The sequence below is a fragment of the Scophthalmus maximus genome, chromosome 11 (genome assembly GCF_022379125.1).
Source record: "Scophthalmus maximus strain ysfricsl-2021 chromosome 11, ASM2237912v1, whole genome shotgun sequence".
Lineage (NCBI taxonomy): Eukaryota > Metazoa > Chordata > Actinopteri > Pleuronectiformes > Scophthalmidae > Scophthalmus > Scophthalmus maximus.
This window is the reverse complement of record NC_061525.1, coordinates 6953562-6979182: the sequence shown is the minus strand read 5'-3', so window position 1 is coordinate 6979182 and position 25621 is coordinate 6953562. Positions and strand designations below refer to the sequence as shown.

Here is a 25621-nt window from a genome sequence, read left to right as displayed (position 1 = left end):
CACACACACACACACACTGACACGGCGAGGTAAGTGGAGCCCAACCTCCCCGACACCCACCTGTGCTACTCGTCTAATCTGCACTGATGCCGCTCCCCAGCTCCTGTGGCCTATAATCAAGATGGGGAACCCTGGTGCCCCACCCGCTAATTGGGTGTAAAAGAGGTTGCAGACCTAGTTTCATGCAATTAGTGGAGGAACGCCAGACGCTAATGGAACACAGGAGTGTTGGCGAAGCATTATGACGGGATCGTCGGGGCCACGACAAGTAAAAAAAAAAAAAAAGACAAAAAAAAAAGAAGAAGAAGAGGACATTTGCCCAGAGGAAGAGTAGCACCATAGAGTGTATAAAACAATAAACTGGAAAGGACGTGGGGGAAATTATCCACACGCAGCGAGCTCCTGGGGTCCGGGGCTTATTGAGGAGGGGGACTGTGGGAAGAGCGAGCCTGCTCAGTATAACATGATAAATATTATTGAAGTAATACAGACGGCTAGGTGCAGGGAGACACTCTGGGGGGAAACAATGGTGAATGGGGTTTTCTTTCTATTTTCCCGGAGTAATTAAGCTCTAATTTGTGTTGACGGGGGAGACGGCGTCGATGCCCTCGCAAGACTCTTGACCAAATCTGATTGGCGACGGCGTAGGGGGGGGGCACAAAGAGGCTCGAACGAAGCACACAGAAGGAAAAAAAGGACGTCGGGAATTAATTGCGGATGCGGATTAAATGTCACGGTTTGAATATGAGGACTGAATATTGTAAATAAAATAGAAAACATATATAAAACATAGTGATGCTTAAGCCAGGCTGTGTGGTCGGCAGCGCTGTGCTTTAGGCTTTAAATCTGGCAGATTTCCGGACGGTGTTAAATTAGTGAAGAAATGCTCATGTGCAAGTAATTAGGCTTGTTTTTATGTACTTCAGCATTAACAAGGCCCCCCGTGGCATCTGTTGGGCAATCACAGTGTTATATGTCAGGGTTGGCTTCTAAGTTAGATGTTTGTTGGATAAAAACCAGGGCTGCAGCTACCGGTAAGTTGTTGTCATCGCCCGATCTTTCGGAAATGTACTTTTTTGATGGAATAGATGTCCAGTGTATAAAAAGCTATAAGGCAACTATAAAAAGGTTGTTTTTTTTTCACCACAGGTGCAACATGTACATTGATGAAAAAAAACAAAAAAAAACCCAGCATGTGTGAATGTAGAACAAGCTGTCGTGGCTGCTATCTTTATAAATGGCTGAAAATCATCATAATTGTTTTTGCCTGTTGTCTAATCAATTCAACACCTTTACGATACAGGCTGTGATGAGAATACAAAAAGGGGGGGGGGCAGCGTGCTACTCCTGCGTAAGGGCGATACACACTTACACTTCCCATGTCTTATTCATGCGAGGCCTATCAACAAGGAGTCATGCAAAGAGCAGGTGTTGCAGAAATAAGGGTGCACCATGGGACACAAGTGGAACATTGCTAGTTCAGCAGAAGTTGTGGCGGGGGGAGCGTGCTGGAGAAGACGTCTCAGTTGGCTCGGTGGCATCGCTGTTAGCGAATCAATTAGTAGACGAAGACGAGAGATCGCGGATCTCATGAAAGCAGCACCGGTAAATTGGGGAGGCTGAATTTCTGTGAGTGTAGCAGATGCTCATAATTTGGAGGGAGTGTAATGTCACCACCTCCGAGCGAATTTACAGCTGTATAGGAGATCTTTCTCTGGCTGCCTCTCCACTCCTTTTTCTTTTTTTTGGTGCCTTTGCTCGCCCTTCCCCCTCAAGGATGCTGCACTGCCAAAGTGTCACCGGGGCTTTTCAATAAATAATCACAATGTGCACTCATCAGGTGACAGCTTTGCCCTCCCGACTCCCCTCCCCACACACCTCTCCTGGAAGTTCAGGTTTGAGCTCTGACAGGCCGGACAAGTCGCTGCCTGTACCTGCGACGGCAAAGCCAACTGTCTCTTAGCCACCGTTGAAACAATTACTCATAAACACCGGGGGCTCAGTCCACTGAATGGGCCTGTTGTTTAGCTGTTGCCATGCGAACATTCCACTCATGAATCATTCTTGATATTCCTGTACCGGCACAGCGCGCGGCGATCTCGACACCGTGTTCACCGTCAGCTCACGGATGTTGAAGTGGAGAGGGAGGTGGGAACCAACAACGCCGTCGCCTTGTGGAAGCCAAGAGGAGAAAAAAACTAATATGAAGCCAGTTCAATCAGGAAAAACTACATTTGAGAGAGAGAAAATACCATTTTGTGCACAGACAAGGAGAAATGTGACCCCATCGTGTTGTCATCATGTGGCTACATTCATACTACTACATTGTCATTTCAAAACGCCATTTTGAAACTAAAAAATGTTCCCCATGCGTTTTACCTCTGTATCAGTTTTAATCCCCGTCCACGCTGCCAAATCCTGGGCATGTGCATCACGTGACCTTTCACCCACACTGAGCGTGTTTGAGCAGATTGTCTACCCCACAGTTGGTTTACCTAAGATAAAAAAACAAACGTTACAGCCTTTTGCCTTCACTGCTGGTAGAAGAGTTGTGACGGATTGCATTCACTCAGGAAGTGAATGCAAGTGCAACATTTTTTTTTTGTTTTTTGCTGCCTAGACTGTAAGCCAGTCTAAGACGGGGCGAGCAGTTTTTCCCAACTTCTCAATTTTTAGGCCCTCGAGGGAGATTGGTGTCAGAATCTGGCCGCGCACACAGTCAGGTGATTTGAAGAAACCAGGAGAGGGAGAGCTGGAGAGAATTGTGAAACGATTGGGTCCCGAAGATAGACTTCCCGGTTGAACTTGTGCTGAGCTTTGTTCGTCAAGCAGATCAGGGGGAGTTAGGGAAGAGGAAGGTGCTCTTCCCCGCCCCTCAACAGTACTGCCTGCGCTGGTGTCCTCCAGAGGCACAGTGTCCTTGGAACAGATGTCGGGATATCATGTGTGGTTAGAGCGGGGTTTTTTTTCATAGCCTTTCAGATGCACTTCTCCATGTGGATGATGGCAAGGGACGGGGGCGCTGAGTGGCTGTCAACCCGCGGAGCTTGTTTGCACAAATCGGGAGGCCGAGGCGTGTTTGCCCGGCAGCGGCGCTCGTGGGGTTGCAACCGTCTCATATTGGGCATGTCGCGGTTAGCGAAATGTGTGGAAAATTATATGTGACTCTGGCCCGAGAGTAAGTTGCGGCAGAGGCGGCCACACCCAACTCGCCCACATGTCTGCGCCGAACGGGAGAGAAGAAGGAAAAAAAAAAAAAGAGGCAGCATGGTGACATCAGCTGCGAACCAAGCTGTATAACCGGTCTGTAATCTAAAAAGCCGTTAAACTCACCCTCAGGTGGTTTGGACTGGTGTGTGTGTGTGTGTGTTTGTCAAAGATGGGGTGTTTGTTGTAGTATGTAATTCCATTAGAGATTTAGACGTGTACTGAGTTTGCTTTTTAGGCACATGCGAAAGCTGGGGGATTAATGTGGCCGTGTTTGCTCAGGTGGACCCTTCCGTTTCATAAATGTCCCCGCAAACTGTAGCACAGTAGGCGAGCTTGGACGGCTCATAACAATACTACACGAACAAGACGAGGCCTTTCCTGAATGTGTTTGAGAAGTGCACATCTCTGTGTGTTTTCATACCAGCCTTACAGACAGTCGGATACCGAATGAAATGACATTTACTGTAAATTTACGCCGGAGGTTAAAAATTACCCACATTCAACCGGATTTGGCCCAGTTTCAACCCAGACGTCTAGACATCTTTTCACCCGCCAATCATCACAACTGTGCACACTTTGTTAATATCACCTTGGATTTCTGGGTTGGCTCTTACTGGCGCTTGAACACTACCCATTGACCGGATTCAAGGAGCTAAATTAGTACGTTACACGTGGCACTGTACACTGCGGGTGACACCTATAACAAAAGATCAAGTGGACACGCTCGCCTGTTGTTTTCACCCTGAGAGCTGCTTGTTCACACGTTTCATATGGACAAAAGTTATCAAGCAGCAAGCCTACCATTTTATTGAACTTGTTTTATCTTTTTTTTTTACGTGTGAATATTGTAATCCTGTGGGCTCATTCCTTTTTTACACCCACGTTGCAGTGCGGTATTTCTGCTCAGTGGCCCATCTGGTGACTGCATCTGTGGAGCGGGTGCTAAGGCTGGGAACCAGGTGTGCCGCCGAACATAAACCGAGTATTACAGAGATTACAGAGTCCTCGTTTGTCAGGCAGAACTTTCATCCCTGATGACTATGGCCTTTCTTTTTTTTTTTCTCAGACATGCAATGCAGTGTAGAAAACTCTCCGGCACGTATCGGAGGATCCCCAAATGGACATGTTGACGAGGCTAACTTCGTCAGAGTTTTGTAGAGAGAGTCAGTTCAATCTTACCTATTTGTTTATCCAACATTTGTTGACAATCTTTTCTTTGGTAGGATTGGAATGGACTCAGATTAACGTGTCACTCTGGAAATGTACCCACCCTGGACGTCATAACGGTTCTGCATTATTTTCTACGAGCGTCAAGTGTAAATTAAAGTTTCCTGTACATCTGATCCCAAAGAGAGTCTTTTTTTTTTTTGGTGGACTTTGCAAACCACAATGCATTAGGGACAAAAACAAATCAGGCTGAAGATGCATTGCCGTAAACTCGCGTTGTGTAGGTTGTAAAGAACGTGCTTCTGTTCTGACCATATGCAACCTGTCACGTTTGAACAGAATTGGCATGTATTCTTTTTTTAAACTGTACTTTTAAAAATAGGGAAACCTCAAGTCATTACTTTCACAGACAGTAGTTGAGCACAGTTATCTTTCCTCACTTGCGGCATGCCAGTGTCCTCTCAGGGTTTCTGTCTGTAACATTCACCCGTTTATTTTGTTTGGTTTCTTTTTGTTCTTTTTTTCAACTTCCCCAGGACCACACGTACGTGACTGTAAATGCATCCCTGTTTATCATAAACAACCCTCCCAGTCCTGACATGTTGCTGTGTGTGTCAATTTTATGAACGGTCTCTGTGGAGACCCCCCCCCCCCCCCAGTATGTGTTGACACAACATAGAAGCATGAAACAACATATGAGCACAACAGTGGATTCTCTCTTAAAGTCCACGGCAACTTAAGTGAACTCAAGCTAGTCAGCATATTGGTTGTCCCTCCTCTCATTAATTGTTAATTTGCACATAGAGATGAATGCGATGAGGGTATGAAGTGAAATACAATGCGACCCATTCCGGAATAATTCCATGCACAATCACAGTGTAAATACATATTTTGCTCGATGGCCCTTCGCCGTTCCTTCACCAGCTTAATTCAATCACTCAACTGTGTGCTCACCACGGCCTATAAATAAGTCACGTTTCCATTCAGCCATTCCTCAAGGATATTTTCTGCTGCTTTGGTTCCATAATGCCGTTCTAAGCTGTGCGCTGAGGCCCACATGAAAATTTGATGCACTACACGCTCGGTTCTCCCCCATCGCTGTGCAGGGGCAAAACAGGCCTCCCTCCCTCCCCCCATTGGATCTGGCACTCCAGCTGCTTCTCCGCTCTCAGCATATTCCTTCCCCTTTTTTTCTCGAAAAACAAAGAAAAAATTGCGCGCATTTCAAACGTGCAAAAGTCAAAAAAAACGCAGGCTCACTTGTGCCTCTGTGACACTGGTGCGGTGCTCCAACGCCAGGGCTGGACGACCTTTTGGGTGTCGGGATCGCAGAAGCGTTGGAACATGTTTTTGTTTTTTTTGTGGTTTTATGCTTTTAAGGAACTACCTTGGGAATAACTGCAGCAGTGTCCTAACGTGCACTTTTTAAAAATTTTCTTACTCTGTTGTTGTTCTTTTTAACCAGTAGCTATTGGTTTCACGCGAAAGAATAACATTTTTTGTAAAAAAAAGCTTTCACCATGACGTTGAACACCCGAGTTCCCTTGCAATCATTTTGGAATTACCTCATAAAAGACCCACCAATGATTCACACTTCACACTTCAGACTTGCCCACTCCTCCGTCAGGAACCGCACTGTTTGCAGTGTGGGCGTCGCACATGCACTAGGAGGAGTGCAGTATCTCGCTAAACACATAAAAAGAGACAAACCATGTAGAGCAAACAGAAGAGCTGTCGGATGAAATGAACCTCCCTGCCCGTCTCCATCTTTCTGCTCCTCACGCCACCGTTTGACTATTTTCGTATCTCTCCCTGCCTTTCTTATAAACCTCCCACGCTGTGTATCGTGGCGCCATCCGTGTATTGTATAATAGCAGTGGTTTACCCATCATCGCCTGTGTTCGGGGCATGCGAGTGAAAATTTGTATTAGTGTCCCCCTCTCAATCTGTTGTTGGAAAGAAAATAGTCGGGTTGTTATTTTTCCCCCCCCCGCGCGCTGCTGGAGGTGTATTTTTCCATTTCTGTGCTCACTGGTTTTCCTCTCAGTGGCCCCTCGGAGGATCTGCTACACGAGTGTGAGCCGTGGAGCAGGCCATATAGTCAGTGTAAACACGTCAGAGCCAAATCTCAGGGTGAGCACCTCAGCAAGGTCGGTCAAGGACGGCAGGTGTCCCGCGGAGAGGACACGCGCGCGCACGCGCACACGCACACACACTTACCGTGCAATAATGCTGAACTGTTATTTTATCCATGCTCTCACCATGTTGAATGTATTGAATATTTAAACGTGATGGAATTCAAATGTATCACCGCCGTTGTTTTTTTTATGCATTAGCAGCTCAGGGTTTAGAAACAGGCCGTTTCATGAATTCCAAACAGACTAGATGCTCATTTTTCCCGACTTCACTCCCGTGTGTATAGGTGTTTGAACCCAAACAGGTGTTTTACTGGATCATGGACTGCATGTAAAATATACAACCAACATCGGAAGTAAGTGCTACTGCAGCATCGAGCATTCTTTTTTTTTTTTTCCTTCCCGTAATTTGAACCCTCTCCGTTCTTGAGGAGTCCGGATTGATGTGGTCTTATCGTAGACGGTTCAAGGGCGTCCCTGTTAGATCGTCGGAGACGAATTCCAGCAATTCCCCGAGAAAGAATAGAAGTAGTAATCAGTTTTCGGTTCACAGCATTCTTTCCACGATAAGGAGGAAATATGGGCGAGAGCAAGAGTGTCAAGTCAAGCGAGTGCTCGACAGCTACGTGTCTGATTACTTCAACCGTCAGCCTTGGCTAAAATAGAAATGCCAGCTCCGTCTGCATCAGATCGGTGCCTCAGAAGTCGGGACGGACGCCAAACACTGCAGCTTTATATAATTCATGTTTTGGAATTGTCATTACTAACAGTGGCATCTACGGGGCTAAACTGAGCTCACTGCCGCACCGCTCGTCCCACACTTGACTTGTGAAACTGCTCCAGTTTACATACTCGAAAACTCTTTGGACTTGGCTCACTAACTCACAGACCGAGGCCCAGCTGATAAAAAAAAAAACCCAACAAAAAACAACAACATGAAAATGCTGGCATCGTAATCATCTGATTAGCATGAATTAGGGAAAGCTTTCATTGTTAATGAATTAGCGATTATATCCCCTTATCACTTGTCCCCCTGGCTGTATCCCTCAACAACATATCGCCGCTTGTACGTGCGTTCTTCTTTTTTTCACGTTTCTTTTCCTTCGGCCGCCGCCTTGATGCAGTCAGTCAATTCCAATGGCAACACGCAAAGTACTTCCATTTATCACCCGCGCCCTCATTTTGCAGCAACTGCAAGTCGCAGCTCCCCCCGAAACTTCACCGACCCACGCCTCGCATTTTAGAGATGTCACGCTTGTTCCGTCACAGTCTGGGCTGCGATTGGCTCGTCGCATCATCGGGAAAAAAAGGGAGAAAAAAAAAGGGAGGAAAAGCAGAGCGCATCTCTCAGCAGCTGAGGCTTGCAAAGCTGCGTGGAAAGTGTGAACATGTTTAAGTGTTGAATGGCACCTAATGTCGTCTCTTGCCCTTTGCAAAGCCTTGCAGCCACAGGCGCGCGCACGCACTTACGGTAGGCATGTGCATGTCCTGGTGGTATGAAATACATATTTGATTCTTATTTTTTCTATTTGTTTTCTTCATAGAAAAGTGCCACGCACAGGTTTAAAGTTAAACTGCGAGACTGTTGCTGAACGACGGCCACCGTGGCACCGAGTGACAATTGCTGGATAACGCTACAGCGTCAAATTCAGTGTTTGCTCACCTTAGCGATCTTACGATACCGGCTGCGCCAGACAAAGCAAGGTCGTAGAGAGAACAAAAAAACATTTGTATGATAAAGTGAGAAGGGGTCGTTTTTGTTAATGCTTGTAAATTCCACTTTTCTTAACGGGTTCACCTTTCAAACGTATAGTCTCGCTTCAACGGGGCTCGAAAAAGCAGTTTCAAAAGAAGAAATGTATGTATTTGTATGTATTTTCTTTCATTTAAAACATCTTAAATACAATCGGACACTTTTCTTTTCACAGACGACAACTGCTATCCAACCCAGTTACTGTGCCGACCCCCCCCATGGCTAATCAAACTGTAATTCTCCTATGGTGCCTCGTTCTTGTAATTTGGTTAAACCGACAAACGCGGTCGATCTAGACCAGCAATCCCCTGGCAGCCACACCGGGCGAGTCAGCTAAATGAGCTGTGTGCAAATAAACAAACAAGCTAAAAAAATAAACTTAAAAAAAAGTTTCAAAACTTTAAAAAAACAACCTATAAGGGAGTTTGACACTTGTTAGGTGGTCGGAGCAGGCCAGTGCAGACCTGCCATTGGGTGTTTGGAGAGGGGTTAATGGGAACTGTGAGGGATGAAACACTAAGCCAGAGGGATAATTATACAGAACATTGCTTGGTTTGACAATTTGTCTGTGCCTGCCTAGTTTTGATTTGAACAACCCCACAGTCGCAGAGAAATCTGCGATTTCTTTTCTTTGCGGGTGACGATTGCACTCGTTTGTCTTTGGAACGCCAGTCTCGTGTAAACGCGCGGATTAACCGGCATTATGTATGCCGAACTTCAACGCGTTAATCCAAACAATTTACCTCCGCGAAGTGTCCGCGGACTGGTAATGAAAGCCGTCCCGCGCGCGATGAGACGATGGGTGCCGTGGACCGCGTTCCTCGGATTCGTTGCGTCTCGTGTGCAAGACAAAAGGAGTCGTTTGCATTAATTTCCCTTTCTCAAGTGGACGCGCTCCCAAAGAAAGATGGCAACATAAAAATGGAACACTGAAAGAAATATGTTCTCCGCGCCTGCACATGGCCGAGTGTTCGTCTCGTGGGAATTCATCGCATTAATTTTTTTGGGAGGGGTTCTTTGTATAATAGGCCGGCAGCGTTTTTTTGGCAGCTTCTCCAACGACGGGATTTTGTCGAGCTCCCTGCAAACATCTACCGCGGCCTCGCTGATTGCTTTTGGAGCCGACCCTCGGCGACCACAGCGGGGAGGGCATTTATGGTGCCGCTGGATTCTGTTTCAGAGAATGTGGAGGAGATGGCGAAGCGCGGTGACACGGGGGGGGGGGGCGCTGTATGTGTTTTCTGTGACTTGCGGGGAGCTGAAAAGGCAGCACTAAATCACAATCTTCCCGGCACATAGAGCCCTTTGTAGCATTGTCTCAGTTGCGAGGGGGAGGAATATCACAAAACTACCAGCGGAGAGCTCAACAGTGTGCTTTGAGGCCCGCGAACGGCGGTGATAGGCTCTCTAGCTGCAGTCGAAGCGGCCCCCGTCGAAGTGATCTGAATGATAATGTAAAAGGAACAGCAATCTCCCCTACACACACGCACACACACACGTACACACACACACGTACACACACACACGTACACACACACACGTACACACACACACACACACACACACACACACGTACACACACACACACACACACACACACACACACGTACACACACACACACACACGTACACAGCGAACTTTATTTAGATGAACTTGTGAAGTCCCCTGGAGTTTCACTGCTCCCCTGTCTTGGATCAGAGGAGTGACTCATTTTTTTGAGTTGCGCAAGGAACATCGTGTCTGGGCAGGTTTTTTCGCGACGCTGTGTTTATGGCGGTCGTGTGGTATTGGGACATTAGGCAGCCGGCCGTACGGCCCGCGCCTCTTGCGTATAGTGACAGCGGGGATCCTTCAGGAGTTCACCGGAGTGTGTCGGAGCGGTCGCCGCCGAGCCAGCTGATAACAAGGTTGAGAGCCGTCAACGGAGTTCGACAATGTTTCGCACTCTGGCTGGCTCGTCTGGTGGGGAAAGAAAAGGGAAAAAAAAGCAAAGAAAGACAGGAAAAAAGCAGCACAAACAACCTCGGAGCTCGCGTCCCGTCACAGTTCATCAGCCGAGCAAAGTGGAGAGCTGGCTGAGCTGTGGGAAAGATGGGAGCGCCGCCTCAGCCTGTCCGGGCCTGCTCGCCCTGCGGGGGAGTGGCAGCGCTTTGACAAAAGCGCGTCGGCCGCGGCCTCCCGGAGAAAACGAAGAGCCGGCGCTGCCAGGATCTGTTCACCCACCTAATCAGCCGAGGAGTAGGACACAGACCTGGCCGCCCCGCGTCCCGCTGGCAAACTGTCGATAAGGATCCCTCCGCGCAAGAAAAAGAAAAAAAAAAATGCTCGATATGGCCGTTTCCGCTTGGCCCGTCTCGCGGATAGTGGGCGGCCACGGCCTTGTCATGCAGCATTCTTCTAACTAGGTCACAACAAGTTTCATTTTAGCGCAGCCGAGGGAGATCTGCTCGTAGCTGGAAAATGGGCACATAAATATTTAACAGGTTTTTTTCACTCTCTCTTTCTCTTACTATAACAACGGGATAAAAAAAGAAAGAAAGGATGAGACATTTATTTTCAATGAGTGAACTGCATTGGAAAAGTATGGCGAAATTATGTTGAGCGTGATAATTGCTAAATAACTAACTGTTAGGGGAATGGGAACACAATGCCCCGCTAATTGCTGCGCACCGTCGATGTTCCCGCCTCCCAGGAAGCGAATGTCTTTGATCACGACGAATAAGAAAAAGAATTATAATTCAGTTAAATCTAAATGTATTTGCTATTAATGCTGGTTTGCTGGTAAATCCAGATTCATTAGGAACAATAAAGCTGACGCAATAACAAGCTGCTCTTGTTCTGAAAACGGGTGAAGTCATGATTTATAGATTTTAAGGATGGGTTTTTTTTCCCCCACCTTATTGCTGCCATTCTCCAGAAAACAGAGAAATACTTGGTATCGGTTCAGTTTTTCACTGTTTAAAAATATCTCCTCTTCAACCACACTCATATTACAAAATGAGAGACAAATGAAACCTATCAGAACTTTTTTTCCTCTCTCAACAGTCTGAGTTTCCGATACGAACGTCATTGCCAGCCTCCACATTAACATGATGAATATGAAACAGTGCCGCTGAAGAGGCCGCTTATTAGTTTCAGACGATTCGGGCCTGATAAAAACATTGTCATAATGTGTCTTAATGCCTCTGCCCTTGTACGAACCAATGGCCTCGAGCGCCCCGTTGCTCCGTGAACGCCACAACGCCACAACATCTATTGCATATGAAGGGTCGGCGATGTCGGGCGCACATTGGAGTGGCCAGGCCAGGACAGATAAAAGCAGCTTTAAGAGCCCGGTCGTTCTGCACCCACCACGGGCCACCATCAGTCAGTGATTTATTACCAGCCGCAACATTGGGCTGGTATCGTTTTCACTGTGTGTGTGTGTGTCTCACAAGGTCCCGGAGACGCCTACTGAAGCAGGGACGACCACAGAGGAGGTTTGGAGTACCTCGGTCGGTGTTAATGCGTCCGTCTGCTTTTTTGTTCTCTCACCACAGTGGCGTCACAGCTGAGCAAGATACAGTCACAAAAAGTTTTACAGGGGTGTAGTTGCAATCGAAATGACGGACCCGAGACCCGAAGATGGGCGTGGTCCGACGCATGAGTACCGATGAGTCGTAATGCTGTAATGGCTGCCGAGCACTCGTGCGATGACGTGGTAACGGCTACAGTCAACGAGGACTCATCGGCCGGCACGTACAGTCAGCACGTCGACGGGCTGAAAGATCGTCTGGCTTCCATCGTAGCGAGACAGTGACGGCGTGTGACCGGGTAGCGTGAGTCTTTTCGTTGTAAAGAACTCCGTTTAGTCTCGCTCCTGCTGGTAAGATACAGCGCAGTCGTTGTGTGCGTATCTGTCAGAAGTGGCCCAAGTCTAGATAAAATGATTAATGTGATAATTTGTGTTGCTTTCTTTTCTTATTCTAAACATATCCATCATTCCAAAATGAATACTAGCTCTAATTACCGCGCTGATATGGATGAGAGATCAATGCACAACACAGTCTGAAATTATAAATACATTTAAACAAGATTAGGCCCAAGATCATGCCCACGAGGAATACACCTGTCACAGCCCACTGCCCTTTATTTCACTCTGGCCTGCATTAACCCAAATGTCGACTTTTATTCTAGCATCCATTCACAACGCCTGTGCGCCCGCTTGTGTGCGTGTGTGCGGCAGTACGACGCGTCCGAGGCGTTCAATGCTCAAACGCGGGTTTGTCGATTTCCAAGACACCAGCACTCGGCTCATTTGTGCTCAAACACTTCTTTTCTTCCCAGCTCTGCAAGGCTGGGTTTGCAAGTGAGTGAGTGTGGGAGTGCAGGGTACACTCGCAATCTGTGAAGGACACACACACAGAGATGCGATATGTGCACCCTGTACTGCACTACGGTGGAAAAACACCGACATTTTCTAATCCTGGTGGCAGTTAAGTGTTCACCAGATGACTTTTATAATGTCCAGGCTGCAGGGGTTGGGGGGGGGATAAAGTGTGAACTTTAACCAACGAGAAACTGTCTGCATCTCATCGTTCTAAGCGTCGCTGGCAGTCAATTATTAACTCCACTTCTTCATTTCATGGTGGAGATAAGACGCATGGTTTTGTTTATCGAATGCGGTCACCTTAAGTACACACGGAATGCTTTTACAACCGGGTCCGTTTTGTGTAAACTTCCGTTTTTTTTAGCTTCATGAATCATGTGAAATGTGCAAGGAATGTGTTTAGTTATAGGGTTGGCTAATGGAAAATATTAACTCCACCGATATAAACATTATTTTATAACAGCCCCCCCTCCTTTTTTAAAAAAGGTAATATATAATATTATATTAAATCAGACAAAGCATTTTGCCCGTACCATTTTTATTATGATGTTTGTAGACATTTTACACAAATTCCATCGAGTGTAGCTTCAGGACATCGCACCGCATTTTCCCCTCCCATCCTTGACTGAAAACCAGCTCCTTAAGGTAGCAGTTAAAAACACGCACACACGAGAAGGAGCAGCTGCGAATGGAGGTGTGACCCCTTTCACTTGGCCAACACCCCTCACCCGTTCCCTTCTGCAAACCCAGTTTGGCACCTATTTGTAAAGCCCTGTTGGAGACGTGCGAACTCGCTCCTCTCACCTCGCCGCTGTGCCGCGTCTTCATTAAACGTCTAAATGTGGAACCAGCGTGCCGAAGCACCCACGTGGCCCTCCAAATTAGTCGTCTATTGCCATGGGTTACCTGGTGTGACAGGTCATTATCGGGTTCAAACGGCAAGGTTTCCGTTCAGTCTATATTTGCAGTCAATCACTGATGTTCTTATGTTTTTCATTGAGCCAATTAACAGTTTCTCATCAGCTTTTTTTTTGTCTTTCTGTAACAATGAAGCGTAACGACTCCCTTCGGTGGGACACGAGAAATGTGCAAATTTGCACGTTGGAGACTTTGCCGTTGTTTGTTTGAGGAAATGTTTGTTGTGTCTACTTCTAAGTCGGTCGAGTCAGCCACTTTGTTTTCTCACGGCAAGCGCGAAACACGATCGCGAGCCATATTAATGTGATGAAGAAAAGAAAAAAATGCAGCACAATGCACCTCTGTGCCCGGCCACTGAATCATATCAAGAAAGACCAGCTAGGTGAGTGTGTTGGGGGAGGGACTCAGAAAAAACCTGTGAAAATGGAAGTACAGGGGCGAAGAGAGTAATGATGAGGGACACGGTTGCGAGCTATCTTTTGGTGAAAGTCACCCATCCCTTGAAGTCTTATCCCGCGGCTAAAGCCACGGTATTAGGTTTCATTTTACAGATAATTGTGAGATACAATTTCAGAAGGGGAACATTTTCCCGTCTGTGAAGCCGTGAGCGTGGGACGCCTACCGGAAGGGATGGAATCAGTTAGATATCCACAGAAGCAGGTATCTTAAATCGCCATCGTCCAAACTCTCGGCGGTGGTGAATTGAAATGTCCAATATTGGATTATGACTCCGGAGAGCATGGCCGGCTATTGCGATTTTTTGCAGACCCGTTAAAGCGAGACAGAAAACATGTGGCCAGGACTCTATAAACTCTGCGATTCGGATAACTTATGTGGAGAGGCTTCAAGTGAACTTCAAACATCTCTTTAATGATCTGTAATCCTTTGGCAAATCTTCAGTGGGCAACCGTGCTTTCAGAGTTATTTTTACCAGGACGTGGAAATCATGATGAAATTAAGGCTGAAGCTGAAAAAAAAAAAAAAAAGAAAGAAAAATAACACTGTAGTGTGTTCTCGTGTCTCTGCATTTTGTTCCGAACCTTTTTTAACTGAAGCCGAGGCTGGACGATGAGCTCGGCTGTGTAAAAACGACGCTCCTTTACAGAGTCTGTGACCAAAGCACAAGGCAAGTGAAAAGAGGAAGAGGCAGGTGAAAGGTTGTTTGCAAGCCAAAGCAGTACTGTCAGGGGGAGAAAAAAAACCAACAAAAAAAAAAGAGAGTCCACGTTGGGTCTTAATGGAGCCATTGATCCAGCGTCAATGGAGGACACGCCCAGCAGGGGACCGGCTCCCAGCGCGGAGACAGGTGTTCGCTCGATATCTGTTCCACTTCTCTGACCTTAAAGCTTTTAATCAGCTCTGCCAGGGAGCTTGTCAATCCTGTCAAACAACGAGCGGCCCACAGTGGAGACGCAGCGCGGGGAGGGCAACGCGAGGGTAAGAGCTCCAAACAATCCTCCCACAGCCCCGAAGGGGAAAAAACAAAACCCCCCGCAACATGCAGCGTACAGCCATTCCGCCTGCGCTCCCGCTGGACGGGCCCCCGTGTGCCCTTTTTGAAACCCCGGCTTCCAGTGAACCCTGTCGGCAGAGGTCATTAATGTCAAAGTGTAGGTGTCCACGTGAGTAATTTCCTCTGGGATTCCGCGGGGTAAAAACCTTGTTTGCGGCCACAAAAAGCTTCCATGGCGACGCCGGGGGAGACGCCGGCATCATGGGAGATGATTCCCCCGCTTTTGTCTGCTGCCTCCTCTTCTTCTTCTTCTTCTTCTTCTTCTTCCCAAAAGACTCCATTAGTTAGCGAGTGACAGGGATTCCAATACAGCCTAATTGAGTAGTTGAGTCTCCCTGCGACCGCCTGCTACACTTTCCCCTGTTTTCTGATCAATATTGATACACCGTCAAGATTTGTCAGCTATGCCTTTTTTTCTTTTCTTTTCTTTTCCTTACCTTCTGTTGTTCATCAGAGCGCCACGGGCCGCGACATGCTGCATTCCCTCCGGACTCTTTCGCTGTGAATCCTCGGGGACGCGGTGAAGTAACCGCGGGAAAAATATCTCTTAACGCCGAGATTGATTACGCTGCCGGCTTGATTGCATTTAATGGCACGGGCTGTCAGCGGAGCAGGCGCGCAGTTCCAATTTGGCCACAGTGAAATTGCGCTGAACCGCACAATAATCCCCACTCACTGGCGGCCCTCTTCACCATTGTTCGTTTTTTCCGTTGGAAGCCGCTCCGTCCTCAGTTCAAAACTGAAATGTTCACGGTTCGTAACAAGGTTGATCCCATCGCCGGGAACTCGTCGAATCCCACCTTTTCAGCAGCACTTGCGAAACTATGAGCTAATTTCCTGACATTTTTTTTTTCTTTCTCTCAATGCCCCCAAGCCCACGGCTTAACTCTTCACCCACTGTGATGTTTTCAGATGAAACTGAGAGACACCCGGCGAGTCAGAGAGTTGTTTCGTGATTTTTGTCTCCCATGTTTGATTACTGCCCGCCCCCCCCCCCCCCCCCCCCCTTTTCTTTTTTTTTTATCTCTGCCCAGTCCCACCGTGCGTGTAGCTGTACTGTTTTTCTTGCCGTGCACGTCTTTGAGAAATGCACTAAACGTTTTTTTGTCCTGGGTCTCTGTGTCAATACACACTGTTAGACATTTAACAACCAGTGAGCACTGGAGTAACTCATACCACCCGACTCGGCTTTCGGGCTGTTCCCTTCCCCTTTCTGCGGCTTTGCGGTTCCCTGCTTGTGTCTCCATGCCAGCTGCTTTTCTCTTGAAAGACCAGCGCAATCTGTGCTGACATATTCAAGTGCTGTTATTTTATGTTCTTTCACAGCACTCCGTCATACAATGTCACAATGGGAAGAATAAAAGGTGCGGATGCCAGGCCAATAATTGCCTCTCCTGATATTATTAAGTCTTTAGAAATAGCTCAATTCACCAGCATTGTTTATTCTGTGTTTGGAGTCATTCGAGAGAAATGGCCGTGGCATCTGAAATGGCTCTCGAGCTGAGATCAGAGGTAGTTCACAAGGTGCCAGATCGGCTTGACGCGCCGCAAGGTGCCGTATGGAAACATGCGGAGCAGTGAGAACTGTATAGGGTGAAGCTCGGGGGCCGGCGGGGGAAGACAATCCTCCGACACAGCTGGAAAGCACATGCAGCGGTATATGAACACTGGTCCTGAGATGCGGTGAGCATTCCGACGGTTATGTGTGTGGAGCATGGAGCCCTGCTCGCCTTGGAAAGATAGGCTGTGGTCGTGGTTTCGGAAATAGCTCAGCCCTGGTCTCGGAGTTCTGCCGAGAACCGCCGGATTTCATCGAGGTTTCTGATGAAAACACACATGAAAAAAGGGGGGAATTTGGCAGAGGGATCCAGCATTCATGCTCAAATCTTCAGTGTTCTCATGTAGCCATCTCCCGCACATGTTTGCACCGATCCCGTCTTTTTCGCCTGTGTATCACACACTGGCCGTTGATGCTTCCCCTTTAACTCGTGCGATGAATCTGAATCGCTGTTTTTTTTTTTTTTTTGCGAAACTCGGGGCAAAATGACCCCGAACAAAACTGCCTGAAACCTTCCGACAGCGAGCAGCGCACGTCTCAGTTAAACTGCAGCAAGGAATGCCCCAGTAAAAATGCACACGCATTACCAATGTGTAAAGATTAGTTGGATAACATGGTAAGATAACATGTTCAGGGATAAAATAAGTGCAGCATATCTAACTTTATCAGCTTAAATAGCTGTTCACATTCATCCCTCCCAGTGGTGAAAACGGGATACTAATCCATGCCTAAACGATGTGACTGCAGGGCAAAATTCATAATCGTGTTTATTCGTGGTTAATTCCTCTTACACGTGCGACCAGATGACTGGTTCCTTGATGCGACCGTTGAGCAGACACTTTAATGCCTTCCGTGTCGATGCAGTGCCACTGGTTTACACCGTCGGCGTGATATTGGGGGGTTGGTAATTGGCTACAGACTCTCCTATTGTGACAATCGCGTTTTGAGCAAATGCGCAGCATTTGTCAGAGTCCCATGGTGCACATGACTCAGACACATACTAAGTGTGCTTGTTAATTGATAGCAAACCGGGGCTGCGGCCCACTGCCCGCTCCAGCTGGAGTGCGAATTCCCTCTCCTATATGTTAATGGCTCCGCTGCATAAATGGCCTGTGCCAGAAACGCTGGGGAAAGAAATAGCTCGGCGCAACACACCGACAAGCGGAGCCGCGGCGCACACTGCCACCGCTGTCCTGTTTATGCCCCAATCACAATCAGAGATGCACTTTGATGACAGCCAGCGCCCCCCCCCCCCCCCCCCCCCCCCCCCCCACATCTTTAAAAATGTATGATATGCACGGCATCAATTCCTTTCAAGAAGTCCGCAGAGGCAGCCCCGATAACGCAGAATGGAAATGGAAATGTCTGAGAGAGGGAAAAAACAGGAAAATCACAAGTGACTCTAATCAAATATTGATTGTACGCTCTCTTTTCTTGGTCTAATAAGCCAGCGGTCATGCAACAGTGCTTCTCTCCGTGTTTACCCCGGACCTAGTTACCCCCCCAAAGGCTGCCTCCCGTCTGCATGCCTGTAAGATATCAGCTGACCTTTGTTTAAAAAAAAAAGAATAAAAGAGGCAGAAAAAAAAAGAAGCTCCACCAATAAAGGTCAACACGCAGGTCAGATGCTAAAAAACAATATTCTAAAGGTTACCTGACTCGGGGTGTATTTACACCCGTATGATGTGTGCACTGAGAATGCAGCGGGGCTCCGCGTCACGTGTCCATTTGCCTTCCTCATGTACAGTCAATAATTGATCATGCAGTTGTTTGATTGTTGACATCTTTATACTCTCCAACGTATCCAGTGCCCAAGTGCTCGCCACAGCCGCATGGAAGTTGTCAGCGTTTGCACCATGTGCAAGAGGTTATCTTTACTTGCGGACAAGGGGACAGATGGTGTGAGAGAGGGATTTGTCATGCATGGTTGTCCGGGGCCAGACTCCTTCTCAGCACTCACTGGTCGGACTTCATGTGCTTGTCATGCTGTACAATATTTGCTGAGTTCATTGCGGAGGTATAGAGACCGCTGTGCCCCCCCCCCCCCCCTTCGTCCTATACGTCCCACTCTTAAGACCATTTCTTATAGACATACATTATCCTGTGTGCCTCATTGTCCCATTGCACATTCAGTGCCTGTGTTTGTGGTTAATACTGTGTAAAACAGAGCATTAAAGCTGACTCATGCAAGCAAAATGACCGCCCTATTCATTGATTCTTTTTTTCCACGACCCATTATTCTGTCGATTATTTTTCAGTTGATATGGGTTTCTCGTTTTGTCCTTTTGCATAAAATGTCACAAAGGTGGACGGCATAATGTCCACAAGGGTGTTGAATCAGGAGTAACTGAAATTATTCTCAAAACGTTGTCCATTACAAGTTCCCAGGGACTAAAGCAGTTCAAAACCCATTGATACTAAACAATGAAACATGATGAAGTGAATTACTCTTTCTCTTTTATGCAAGTGAGCTGAGCAGCCAGTTGCAAAACCCACGGTTACACTTAATATAAGAGCCCGACCAAAATGAGCCTTTCGCAACACACATCGGTATCAGCATTTATGTTGTATGTAAGAAGAGAACAATGCTGGAAATATTTTCATATATGTTAACAATTAATTTTAATTCAACTTGTATAGATTTGGTTGTATTTGTGCTTTCTTATTATTCATGGTTATAAATAATACAGTTTATGTTTGACGGGTGAAAAAACCCATCAGTCTCAATTACATTTCTCTGTTATTAAGGGTTTTAATAGCAACATCTCAGGAAATCATTTCCATTTTTTGTTTTTATTACATATATTGGTATTGGAAATGTTTCTCTCTCTAGTATAAGTGTCGGCATTGGTAGTATACCATTGTATAGGCGAACTTCAGTCAGCACGTCTCTCTGGCCTTTGCCACAAGGACTGCAAACTGACCTGAAGGCAAGTGGGGGGGCCTGATCCGCAGCCGTCGTGTTATTGCACTGTGTCAAAAAGCCAATGTGGCCGTAGCCTGTGTGTGTCGCCCCTGTGCTAATACAGAGATTTCCACGGGAGGAGGTGTGTGGCCGGCAGCATCGTCTCTCGCCGCCGCCGCTTTAATATCCTGAGTGCTGTAATCTGCTCACCGCGTCTGACCCGCTGCGTGTCACTCGCACTGCTTACCCTCCCCTGTTACAATCCTCTACATCACATTCATGTAACCCCGCCCCACCCCTCAACTCCAGGCGAGCGGCGAGCCCACACCGGGGCACCGCCTGGGCCGGGGGCCTGTCTGAGACCACAATGCAACACTTTTTTCCACTCGCCCGTGGCCCCCTTTTTATTTATTGATCGTCTCGCTCCTATTAAGGTGTCCCAACAGCTGCCCTCGCCCGGAAGCCCAGGGATACTTTTTGCAGTATTGAATAATAACCATGCGCGAATCTCTGTGTGCGCTGAGCCCATTCTGTGGATGGGAATGCTTTGTTGACTAATTGTCTGGTCGGTGTAAGTGCTCCCCGGCGTATTGGCTCGAGATCTGTCTGATGGCGTATTACTATCTCCCTGTTATTGCTCTAACACCACAACACATTTTGCGTTTCTACAGGTTCAAACACTGGCATCACCTGGATCTGTTCCCTGTGTTTAATTCCCCCCCCCCCCCCCCCCTCAGTTTCAGTGAAACAAACAACTGCACTGCGTACAGTCATTCATTTACTCTCCCTCCCTTCCACTTGCGCCTGGCCCTTTTGTTTGCTGACAGTCGCTGGCTATCTGGTATCAGTGGGTGATGTCACTTCGCCATTTGGTCAGGTAACGTCAGCGCTGTTTATTTTTGCGTTGCAGGACCGAAACCGTGGCGGCCTTGTTTAGTTAAGCTGCAGGGGGAGGGAGGATGGTCAGGGCGCTGTGATACTGTGTTTACACTCAGTACTATACACTCTCTCTCTTCCTCTCTCTGTGTCTCTGCCCCCCCCCCCCCCCTCTCTCTCTCTCTCTCTAGGGCAAAAGCCTTATTTTTGGCCCCAAGTAAAATCCCAGATTACCCTTAGCATATTTGTTATCAGAGCGCAAAAAAAAAGAAGCATTACTTACAGGAAATCCACATGCACCGTTACCCAGTGTATACATGGATCTCTCAAAAAGGGCATCGCGATGCTCCACCGTGTCATCTGCGATGTGTTCTTTGAAACTGTCTGATAACAAAATGGCGCGTCAGTGTTCTCCAGTGTTGCATCCAAAGGATGAATCATTATCCCGCTGAACTAAGATGAGAAGCGCAGTTGCAGGCAAACTGATGCATCCCCTTGACATTTGGAATGCCTTAAAGCTGCTTGAGGGGCGCAACTGTGTGTGTGTGTGTGTGTGTGTGTGTGTGTGTGTGTGTGTGTGTGTGTGTGTGTGTGTGTGTGTGTGTGTGTGTGTGTGTGTGTGTGTGTGTGTGTGTGTGTGTGTGTGTGTGTGTGTGTGTGTGTGTGTGTGTGTGTGTGTGTGTGTGTGTGTGTGTGTGTGTGTGTGCGCGCAAGCGTGCGCAAGCGTGCGCAAGCGTGCGCAACCATGGATGGGGCCGCATTAGGTGAGAACGGCTGCGCACGGTTGACTGGACGATGCCACGCACTGCCAACCTGAAAGTTGTAATTTTCTGTGCCCCGGCAGAAAACACACGATTACCGTGTTGTGGCGCTCAGTCGCTGCGTCTCTCTCTCTCTCTCTCTCTCTCTCTTTTCCCCACAAACAAACAGCCACTGGGAATAGTTGAAATGAAATGCACAGTGCCTGGCGTGGAGCAATTCCAGTTTTGGTGAGTCGCCTAACATAATAAATATTCCCGATAATCATTAACATTTACAGCGCAGCAGATGTTACATTGTTCTCAATGAACGAGTGTGTTGTACAAAAGAGCGTTTCAAATTTGAACCAGATAGTGGAAAATTAGTAACAGGTCCACTAGCCATCTGTTCCAGCGAGGCTTCGGCTTGCCTCATGCAGTTGAACGTTTGCTCGGGGAGACGTCGGGGTAGAGAGGGCCGCTTTGGCAGGTACGCCGTCGTTTACCCATGAGACCCGGCTGATGCGCCGTCAAACAGTGTCTGAGAGTGGATTTAAAGTGACCCCTCCGCGTCTCTAAATATCGAATGGCCGCGGTCAACCGACGGCGACATTAAACGGAGTATGTCGCCGCTCCTGCCAAATGAATTGCCCTATCTGGATGTTCTCAAGCCTCCGGCACAGTGAAATAGCTCCCAGTTATTCCTAAGAGTTGCAACATAATTTGTACTATGGAGCATTTGAAAGGCACTTCTGTCTCCCCGTAGCATACGGTCAGTAAAAAATGCTTACTGGTTGAGCTCTAAACAACTAACTGTCAAAATAAGTTTAAAAGGTGTCCCATCAGGAGAATAAAGAACTAATGGCTGCGTGTGTGAAAGAGGAGATTTGGACCCCCCTCCCTAAACACCCCATGTGTGGTCATGAATACGGGAACTCAGCGGCCTGTCCCATTGCCGTGGGAACTAGGACCACGTTAAACAGTCATTATCCCGAGCAGTTGAAGCCATGTTTTGCCGAGCAGTATCCCACTCAAGTAACAACGGAGTTACCATATCAAGCACGGGCAGATGATGCGTCTTTGCGTGATAAGCCTTAAAGCTGCGTTTGGCGAGAAGTTTGTATCAAAGTTACGGCCAAGGCGCGACTGTTGCCTCCGCGCAAACTGATGTCGGATCCTAAATCCAATTGAAGATGAATTTAAGAGTTGATCTCAGGGCGGAATCACACAATATTCCCCTTTTTTTCTCCAGGAAAGGACAAGCGAGTGTCTGGTCCAGTGGAAATACAATTTTAAAAAAAGGAAAGAAGCAGCTCTTTTTCATCTCCACCCCGGAAAAAAAAAAAGAAGAAATGCCACAGAGAGGAGGACGTTTAGGTCCAAGAGGAGTGCAGTTTAATGGCATCACACTGCGCATTTTCTTTCTGGGTTTTGAAGTTTTTCCGACTTCAAACAGTGATGTCGAGCTGCCATTTGGGACTGACGGTTTGCCAAGTTGCTCGGTGCAGCTTTAAATAGAAGACATTAATGAGGGCCTCCTCTAAAATATGCATTCAGTCCGATTCAGTCCTTTGCTTTCCCCCAGATCGCTGCGGCGAGAGGTGAATTGCGCTGAACGTCATTTGACTCTGGCTCAAATGGATATTCCTTGGATGAGCACGGCCCGGGTAAATGGTAAATGAGCCAATAATTGTCTTCTGAAATATTGTTGGTTGTTGGCCAGTTAAGCCGAGAAGAAGAAGAAGAAAAAAAAAAGGCAATAGTATTACATATCCATTATGAGATGAGCTGCCAAATAGCAGTTGTTTTATGGAAAGGAAGCTTCTTAGGGTTTTTGAAGACGGCGCCCTGGTTTTCAATTTCGGGGGTTTAATTATTCCTTTTATATAGAGAGAGTGACGTTTGGTTTACTGTACAGAAGAATATCTGGGAACCAACCAGTGCGGGCCATATGCAAACAACACAAAGGCACATGCTTCTTCCTTGCCGCCCTGACAGGCCGGATCGTATTACACCCCTGTAAACAGTTCCGTGCCGAGGCCCTGGGAGCCTCTCGCTATCGGCGAAGGGGCCAGGCGGCACAGCAGCTGTTTTGATGGTGCCCCCTTATGTCCCCCTCGGTCAGAGTCAGCTCACCTGGTGTGAATCAAACCTCTCATTTTCTTCCTCCTCTTCTTCTTCTTCTTTTTAATATTCGGCCATCTTGGGCATACTCTCTCGCTTTTTGTTTGTTTGGATTGCATTTTTCTAACAGAAAATGGGGCTCCTCTCTCTCCACTGGCAACTCTCAGGGTAAAGCCTGGCCTCAGGTGTATTAGAGCGTGACTGCCCCCTCAGTCACCCCGTTGTCAGTGTGAGAACAAAGCAGCAGCAGCAGCAGCAGCAGCTCGAGCGTCAACACCGGGCCAGCCTCAAACCCGCAGCACACCTACAAATCTCCCCGAGAGCTCCGCCTCCCCCTTTGTCTCTCGCTCTGCCTCTCGCCAGTTCCGCATCTGCGCTGCGTTTGCCCTCCTCTTTTTTCTGCCCTCCCTCTGTTTTTCCACCTCTGTTTTCTGTATCGCCGGCTCCCGTACAGCCCCTCACAGAACCGACCCTCCGTGATGCCTCTTGCATGTACGTTTGGCTCTGTTCTCCGGCGGCGCTGCTGCTCCGTGGCGTAGTCTGTAATTAAAGCCTCGCTGTGAACTCCGCCAAGGACTCCTCCGGTCCTTGAATGAAAGGGGTCCCCGTGGGTGCCCCTGGTCCTTCACGGAGGGGGCCCTGTGGCTGCGCAATTATGCCCATTCCTCTGGTTTCCATTTGCGTGAGCGGCTGTTTATTCGGCTCAATCAGAGCGGGGAGCTTCGGATCCAAAGCAGGAAAAAGGGGGGTCGAGCGGAGGGGCGGCAGCTTTCCATAAATCCAGCCCCTGCCAGTATTGTTTTAGAGCACACGGTGCCTCACTTCCCTTCGACTTAACGTCAAACCTTAACTAGTGTTGTCACACAGTAAATTGTGTTTGCTATTTCGCAAAAAAAAGTCATACTACAGCTGCCACAACTGGTAATCTAAAGCCACTTTAGATAAAATGGGGGTAAAGCATTGCCCCGAGGTGCACAAGGACACAGGTGTTTCTCGGGGTACAGATGACAAGGTTGTCAGTCCCTCCCTGTCAAACTGTATTAGCAAATCAATCTGTCACCTTCGAAATCCCACAACTTTAAATCTCCACAGAGACGGTCTCGCTGATGCGGTCGGGGGGAAATGAAAGATGATGTGCACTCAGCTACTGCAAAAGGTTGTCACTTTGTTTTGTTTTTTCCTCTCTTCTTTTTCTTCTTATGTGATTTGATGAAGGCAGGCAAAGGCTGTGCTGGAGTGAAGGCATATAACCGCAGATAGAAATAACCTTTTTACTCGTAATGCGCTGCTTTTCCGGCACATAAGCCATTCAACCTGAGAGCCCTGTGCCCACTGTGAGGAAAGGAATCCATTGTTCATCTTAATGGCCCTCCAGCTATAATCCTCACAAACTATTTCCCGTCTTCATGCATGTGTTTGTGCGCCGGTGTCCTTCGGCCCGGCTACCTCCAGTTTTTTTTTTTTGTTTTTTTTATGTGAGCAGCATCTTCTTAACCGTCGCTGCGGCCGCTCGGTGCAGATTGACAGGCCTGCACGCGCACAACTCCCTCTCCTCTCGGCTTCAGATTCCTCTAACGTTCAAGATAGACTGCATCCGATATTGTATGCAATGGGTGTATACATAAATGGATCTCGCTCCTTTTTGTTCTTACACATTTTAAAGCCCCCTGTGGAAACGTTATCTCTGAATGCAGGGATTATTCATTGCGGCGCTGCAGTTACTCAGTGTTAAAGAGCCGCTCTGTTTGTGGCAAACGCATGCAGGGGCCCGGTCCGCCACTCGGGGGCCACGACTTCTTCGACTTCTTTTTCTCTGTGTTTACGACTTGATTTACCGGTGCCTTTATGAGTCCAGTTTGATTAATGGAAGAAGTTCAGTCCGTCTTCCTGTATGTAGGAGATCATTATAGCTACAGCTGCTTGTAAATATAAGTGCAGTCGGGGGTTTTGTGGGTCCAGGAAGGGGGACGTCATCAGAGTTCACCTGGAACGGAACATAAATCAGAAGCTGGAGGAGATAACAAAGATGTGTCAGGGACAACAGGATGCGGGAGCCCTGCAGCCGTTCAATGGCACATCTGTTTAGACTACAGTCATTTCAGAGGCCAAGTTGTATTTGTTTTTCTGCACTTAAGATTCGTGTTGAAGGATAAGGGGGGCTGTCGTAGCAGTTGTCGATAGAAGAGCTGAATCACGCATTTTGATACTGATCGACTTTCCTTTTTTTTCTTTTTGATGAAGCAATTCCAATAAAATGACAGTGAACAGCAGAACATGCTTATCTCTCTTCCGCAGACGCAACGAGTTTACAACTTCACAAGAATGTGCCTGTCCGAGAGACCAAAAACTGCCTGA

The 25621-nt window shown here is 47.6% G+C and overlaps 1 protein-coding gene and 1 long non-coding RNA gene across 8 annotated transcripts in view; one reads left to right on the top strand and one right to left on the bottom strand.

The window, feature by feature from the left end:
* nectin1b (nectin cell adhesion molecule 1b) overlaps nt 1-25621 on the top strand; it is a 138586-nt gene that overhangs the window by 22512 nt on the left and 90453 nt on the right. The gene's annotated exons all lie outside the window — the stretch shown is intronic.
* LOC118299204 lies at nt 881-10566 on the bottom strand. Its single transcript, XR_004789788.2, has 3 exons — nt 10490-10566; nt 2380-2495; nt 881-2171 (listed from the first exon to the last, which is right to left on the bottom strand). It is a non-coding gene; the product is annotated as an uncharacterized LOC118299204 (long non-coding RNA).